The sequence below is a fragment of the Hylaeus volcanicus genome, chromosome 1 (assembly GCF_026283585.1).
Source record: "Hylaeus volcanicus isolate JK05 chromosome 1, UHH_iyHylVolc1.0_haploid, whole genome shotgun sequence".
NCBI lineage: Eukaryota > Metazoa > Arthropoda > Insecta > Hymenoptera > Colletidae > Hylaeus > Hylaeus volcanicus.
Genome location: NC_071976.1, coordinates 14,944,289 through 14,951,451, shown reverse-complemented (window position 1 = coordinate 14,951,451; position 7,163 = coordinate 14,944,289). Strand labels below are relative to the sequence as shown.

Below are 7,163 nucleotides of genomic sequence, written 5' to 3'. Positions count from 1 at the left end.
CGTCAACTATTCAAATCTTGTTTAAAAATAAAAATCGGTCTTACGATAACGCGTACAGGTCCGATAGTAAAAAGCGCACTGAAAAATTCAGATTGCGATTCTGAGAAAACCACCTATCCGACAATCCCTGCTTTTTGCACACATAAAGAACACATCGATCACTACTTGTTTCCAAAAGGCCAGCGCTTCAGTTTAAAAAATGGCGGATGTACGAATTTTTGAAAAAAACGCTCAATTTTCCGATTTTTCCGATTTTTCTCCGTTTCTCATTATCCGATCGAAATGTTCGAGGTCTCATTCTGTAGGTATTTTCATCACCTACATTTCATCTTATTGGAGCATTGATATTGCTGCATTAGTTTAAAATTTATAAGCAAAAAACAACAAAAATCACGATTTTTTAGCATTAAATTGTAAATAATAAGAAAACGGAACAGAGTTGGGAGTGAAAAACATATACCTATTAATCTACGCATCCCCTTTTATGTAACTGCACAATCGGTTTGCTGTTACTATTTTTGTCACACAAAAATGCTCTACTGATTGGCCTATAATTGATGTTACGAAAACAGAAAAGAAAATTCTGTAAATAGGTTTCTTTCAATTTATACATCTTCATTCGCGCTAAAACGTAACGTTGTTTGACAAGAACAATCCGAATAAATTGTCCCTATGCGAAGAGCTCTCGATTATTAACACTTCTACTATTTACTATCTACTATTTATAGGTTTTTTAATTCAAGTGTCTACCTCTTGAAACCAATTCATTGTGTTGTTGGTTGTCTACTTACAGTGCTCAATTTTTGCAAACTTGGCTTTTAATATATTAGATGTTGGAATTAATTCTGTCCTTTTATATTCGATCATTTATAACTTTAGTTTAAATAGAAATATTTAATCGTCACTTTGTTATTATATGGTAAATTACCAACCTTCTAGGATTCTGTATCCCTTATAGCACACAGTACTATGGAAACATACAAAAGATGTACATAATATATGTTGAATATATTCTACAATTAATATAATAATATTGTTATTTTGTTTTGCACAAGTGTATATATCTTCTGGTTATGTTTAGAATGTATTTATTATATTGGCTAGTACTTATATGTATATACGAAGATTGGTACAATTACAAGTGTGCTTGATTATTACAGCAATTGTAGAAGAATAACAATAAGCAAAATTTGATGACTACTAAAGTTTGTATAGGTGCATTGTAATGACCAATCAGGTTGAAGATTTAGAACGTTTGTACTTTAATGCACCAAAATGACGAGTGAATATATCTGTTTAAAGTAGAGTATAGATAACTGATATAAATAACTGATTATATAGGACTAGCAGTAATTTTTTTATTTCTTTATATTCTTGATATAGAAAGGGCTAAACCCTTCTATCCATTTTGTACATTTAATTGCCTAACCTTAGTTTAGTTGAAAATTACTTAATTAATTAATTAATTTGAAGTTTTCTATTATAATATTTATCTACCGAGTACAGTTTTAGCTAACAGTTGTTGAGATAAACTTTCATTCATTCAAGATGAACTATAATTTCATTTTATTATTCATTTTGCAATTTTTATTGAGCAAGTAATGGAGAACTGTGCTCATCTTTGGTGTAACAATTTTTGTCAGTGACAAGGAAAAAACATTGCGTCGAATTCTTAAAATGTGTATGCATTTATGCTTCCTAGTTCTATTGTAAGACTTGTAGAACGTTTTAATATTGATTCTCAGGTTGTCATGAATAGGATTAGAACAGAAAATGACGAATGTTGATTGAACATAAACGATTGAACATACAACTGGAGTATTATCAAGTTATTATTTCAACGATTTCATTAATAATTTAAAATTACTATCAGTAACTCATATTTGTTATTTTTCCGAACACAACCAGTCAGATGTATATCGACGCATATTGTCTCGAAGTAACCGGAAACCGCGCGGACAGATAATTATTTGCCGTAGAAAAGGAGGTTTCACTGCTACGATATATGTTCATATCACCGAAATGACTAAATCCTTTCGATAAAATCGCTATGACGTTCGTAACCGAGACCCACGTGCCGACAACGAAACGTTAATCCTCCGTTTGCTTTGACATAGATTTCACATCGGATTTAGAAATCATCTGGCGACTTTATAACAATTTGTGAGATCGACCCGGAACGATTGTCGCAACACAGCGGAACCTTAAAAGTGTCCGTGTGGCCTGTTATCTTCTACATCCATTGTTCGAGATCTACATTCAGTATCGTTTATTCTTTGACATTTTGTTCCTTTAAAATCGTTTCGTGTATCAAACCCACTCAGACAGTATACATATATACATTATCAACATTCAATATCGCTGTCCACACCAAAAGCTAACTCAAGCCGGAATTTTTAATTTTTAATTTTTAATTTTTGCATGGTTTGGTATATGTACAGTGGGTATAGAAAGTATTCGTACACCGATCAATTTCCAAAAAAACTATGTAAAATTGTAATTTATTAACTTATTTTGTATAAACAATGACATCAAAACCTACCGAACACGAATTGTCATTGTTCGTAATCTCGACGTTTGTGACAAAACAGACCGACATAATATAAAACAAACGAAACAAATAATATTCACTGCTATACAGGGTGTCCCAAAAGTCGGGAAGGAGCCGGAAATGGGGGGTAGCTGAGACGATTCTGAACAACAATTTCCTTTGCAAAAATGTCGGATGGGGCTTCGTTAAGGAGATATTAAGCGAAAACCCCGACCAATCAGAGCGCGCATAGACCGTTCGAGCGGCCGCGGTAGCGAAGGGTACGCGCTAGACGGCAGCGTCAATGTCCTTCGATGCACGTCGAGTCACTTGTTCGCGTACAAGCGCGGCCGCCAGCGCGTACCCTTCGCTACCGCGGCCGCTCGAACGGTCTATGCGCGCTCTGATTGGTCGGGGTTTTCGCTTAATATCTCCTTAACGAAGCCCCATCCGACATTTTTGCAAAGGAAATTGTTGTTCAGAATCGTCTCAGCTACCCCCCATTTCCGGCTCCTTCCCGACTTTTGGGACACCCTGTATAGGTGGGCAACACACCGAAATTAAATGGAGCGTAATACAGTGTGTGTAGAAAGTATTCGTACACCGATCAATTTCCAAAAAAACTGTGTAAAATTGTAATTTATTAACTTATTTTTTATAAATAATGACATTCTACATGTTCTAGGAAATCTCTAGAATAGATAGATTACAATACAAAAATAGGTATTTATGTAAGTTGTGAAATTAACAAGGAAAAAATAATTAATCGATAGAAATGTTGAAGCAATAAGTATTCGCACAACTGTTTAATTTTTAAAACTTCGTTAAAAAAAAAAAAGAAATTTACATCAATTTACAAGTATATAATACTTCCTTTGTGGGATTTCCTTTTGGTTTTATAATTATTGCAACTCTTTGAAGCGTTAAATTAACTAAGTTATTAGTTATTCGAAGTGGGATCTTTTTCAATTCCTCTATTAGAACCATTTTTAAAAGTACTTTCCTGGAAATTTGATGTTTCCTAATTCGTACGGAGCAATAAACTAATGTGTTTTTGTTATAAACTCTACTGTAAATGGTTCGTCATAAGAATCGTACAAATACTTATTGCTTCTATACTTTTACCTACTTTTCCTATTTTTTTGTTAATTTCACAAATTATATAAACTAGTAAATATTGTTTGGACTATATCTATCTTAGAGACTTCTGAGAACATGTACAATATCATTGATTATAAAAAAAGAAGTTAAGAAGCTACAATTTCTGTATAACATCACTGTATATCATTCTAGAAGAACCTGTTCTCGCATTGGAAGTAATATGTGTGATATTGGATGTAAACCATTAAAGTTGAGTGTTCCGTGAGAAGTGCACGACTTGCGTAAAGTGCGTTGACCTGATGCTGGAAATAGTATACGCGTTGCATGCATCTTTGCTGATAATAGTAATGAGTATATAGATTGGAGACTTTCGTTTCTTAATATTACATTTAAAACTAAAAAATTGATACTATGCAGAATTTATCATTGCATAATCTGTATTCCTTCAGTCAATACAACGCATTTGTATAAATCATGTCAATATAATTTCAATATATCATTTCTGAAATATGTTTCACAAAAAAAGTGATAAATAAAATAGTGTATTAAATGGAATTAAAATTAAATATTCAAAAATAATAAAAATACCCCAAATATTATATATCATCTGATTTCTAATTGACGTAGTTTCATGTTTAATTGTAATATCTATACTAACAAATAAAATTATTATATAAAAGAAAATAATTGTTTCACTGATGCTAACAATAGAAGAGGGATGTTATACTTTTAAAAGACGCGTCTCATAATCGGATAATCATTTATCGTAGATAAATAAATCTATTAGTTTTATCTTGAAAAACTATCAATACATTTGTTTTTTCTAGAATTTTGATAACAAACGTTGTTTGCTATTTCACCTTCATCGATTTTAAATTCAAAATTTGTACTTGGACTTTCACCTGATGTCATTTTGAAGAACAACTTCATAATCATTTGAAGCAATTATTCCAAATAATTATGAAACAAAATAACGTGCTTTTGAAGTAATATTTTATTAGATTATGTTACTAATTAAACTGTACACTAAATATTAATTAAAGAAATATTATTTATTTGAAATAACTTCTCTTTATTACATTAATACAACATATGTCAGGCAAAGAGCAGCAAATCAAATCATACAGGAAAAACAAAACAACAACGTTTTTAATAAACAAACTGAAATATACAATTCGATACAATCGATCATACCAAGTATGAAATGATATTTTAATTTTGATATATTTCAATATACAGAGTGTCCCAAAAATGTTGTAACACCTTGAAAGAGGTGGTTCGGGAGGTGATTTGAAACAACTTTTTCCTTAGCGAAAATGTTGTCCAAAGCTTTGTTGAGGAGATATTAACGGAAAACAGTGACCAATCAGAGCGCGTGTATGCCGGTGGAGCGGTCGCGGTAGCGTATGAGCGCGGCCACCTAGCGCGTAGGCTACTCCCACCGCGGGCGCTCCACCGGCATACGAGCGCTCTGATTGGTTGGGATTTTTTGTTAATATCTCCTCAACAAAGCCTCGGACAACATTTTCGCTAAGGAAAAAGTTGTTTTAAATCACCTCCCGAACTTCCCCTTTCAAGGTGTTAGAACATTTTTAGGACACCCTGTATTTCAAGTAATGTTATTTCATAGGTGTCCAGGTCTGGTGTCTGGTGACGGAGTGCTCTGCACGGCTTTCCCGCGGAATCTTTTGGAAGACCATGCTTAGAGGTGGGGATGCACGTGCCATGGCTTTTGTTATTGAGATTGTCGTAATATCGAAGCTCGAGCCGCGTGCACGAGAATCGTGCATCTACGCACGCGTGACCATGTTGCGCGCAACCACGAGGGGGGATAACATGGCGGTGCTCGATCGCCGTTAGTCGATGTTCAGACACTGGCACTGGCGGATTTCGATCATCCCTCCGTACTGTCAGGATGAAGGATCGTTCTGACTGAAAGCTCGCATACCGTGCAGTTATCGTTCCACGATTCTATAACATGGTTTAATGGTCTGCTGAGATTAAATTCGAACAATTCCGTAACCTCGATCGCTAAATCGTTCGCAAATACGTGCGTTAAGTGACGTTTGTAAGTGTGTTCTAATATCGATTTAAAGCGCGATTGGGGATTTAACTAACGAGGAAATTCAAACGTTAGCATCACGAAAGTGATTCTGTAATTAATCGGTGCTGGACTGAGTGATTGACAACGGAACCAGAGAATACTGATACCTGATTACGAGAAACATTTGTTTGGAAATCCTCGTGGCTACATCCCACGCTTAACCTGCAAACCGGTGAGTTCAAAAGTTAGTCAAAGCGATAATATCTATTGCGTTTGTCTGCACCAGAGATGGACGAAGTCTTATTCGAATAATAGATAATGAATAAGATAGATGATAATGTAGGAACTTATTCGTATGGAGTTTAATTATGATATGTTTATTGTAAAATATTTCATTTTGTAAACAGTGATCGTTCGGTTTATTTCGCGTATCTTTGAAATAATATCGATTTCGGTTCCATGCAAACTTACATAAATCTTTATATTCGGATACTATTAAAGATGAATAAATTGACAGATATTTATGGTATTCTTCTAGCAATATATTTAGAGTGTTTCTGATTTTCATATTTTGATCCTCGCCAGGCAATTTTAGATGTTTTATTTTCAAAATAAGATCGTGAGAATTATAAATTAATGGTACGAGGAAGCTTCATAGTCTAAGATACGATTTTATACATAGTGGGTGTATAATGTATTCGTTCACCGATCAATTTCCCAAAACACTTTTGTGTGAAATTGTAGTTTCTTAACTTCTTTTTTTATAATCAATAATATTTTACATATTCTCGGACGTTTCTAAGATAGATGTAGTCCAAACAACATTTACTAGTTAATAGAATTTGTGAAATTAACAAAAAAAAAATGCGAAAAATGGGTAAAAGTATAGAAGCAATAAGTATTTGTACGATTCTTATGACTAGACTACGGATCTTTATGCAAAATAAAATCTTCGCGAACTTGCCTAGAAAAATTGAACGTAAATAGGAATTTATTTTATTCTGCACATATTATAACATGTACGTTACTTTCAATCTTTTTTATATTCTTGTATATTGTTTGCATTTTGTAATTTCTTGCACGTTCAAATTTCCTATAAATGCGTAAAGAAAGATCCGCAATCTATTTATGACGAACCATTTACATCGGTTACATATCGGTTTATTGCTTTGTGAGAATTAGAAAAATTTAATTTCTAGTAAAAAAGACTTAAAAAATGCTCTAATAAAGGAATGAAAGAAGATTCCACCCCGAATAACATCGACATTTATGATAGTTAATTTAATGCCTAAAAGAGTTGCAGTAATTATAAAATCAAAAGGAAATCCCACGAAGTATTAATATTTATAAATTAATGTAAATTTTCTAAATTTTGTTTTCTAAATTGAAAAAATATCTACACACGTACAAAATTCTAACGAAATACATTGAGTAATTTTTGAATGTAGCGGATCAAACATTCAGACAGAAGAAGGAAGAAAAATTTGG

General features: G+C 33.2%; 1 protein-coding gene across 2 annotated transcripts in view; it reads left to right on the top strand.

Annotated features, from left to right (window-relative positions):
- Positions 1-5,286: 5,286 nt before the first annotated feature.
- Positions 5,287-7,163, top strand: part of LOC128876243 (uncharacterized) — a 54,984-nt gene continuing 53,107 nt past the window's right edge. Inside the window, exons 1-2 of one of the 2 annotated variants that reach the window (XM_054122557.1) lie at positions 5,287-5,699; positions 5,769-5,907. The gene's annotated coding sequence lies outside the window, so the exon portion shown is untranslated. Of the gene's footprint in view, positions 5,908-7,163 lie in introns of both variants that reach the window. The other variant, XM_054122470.1, reaches the window with a different exon arrangement.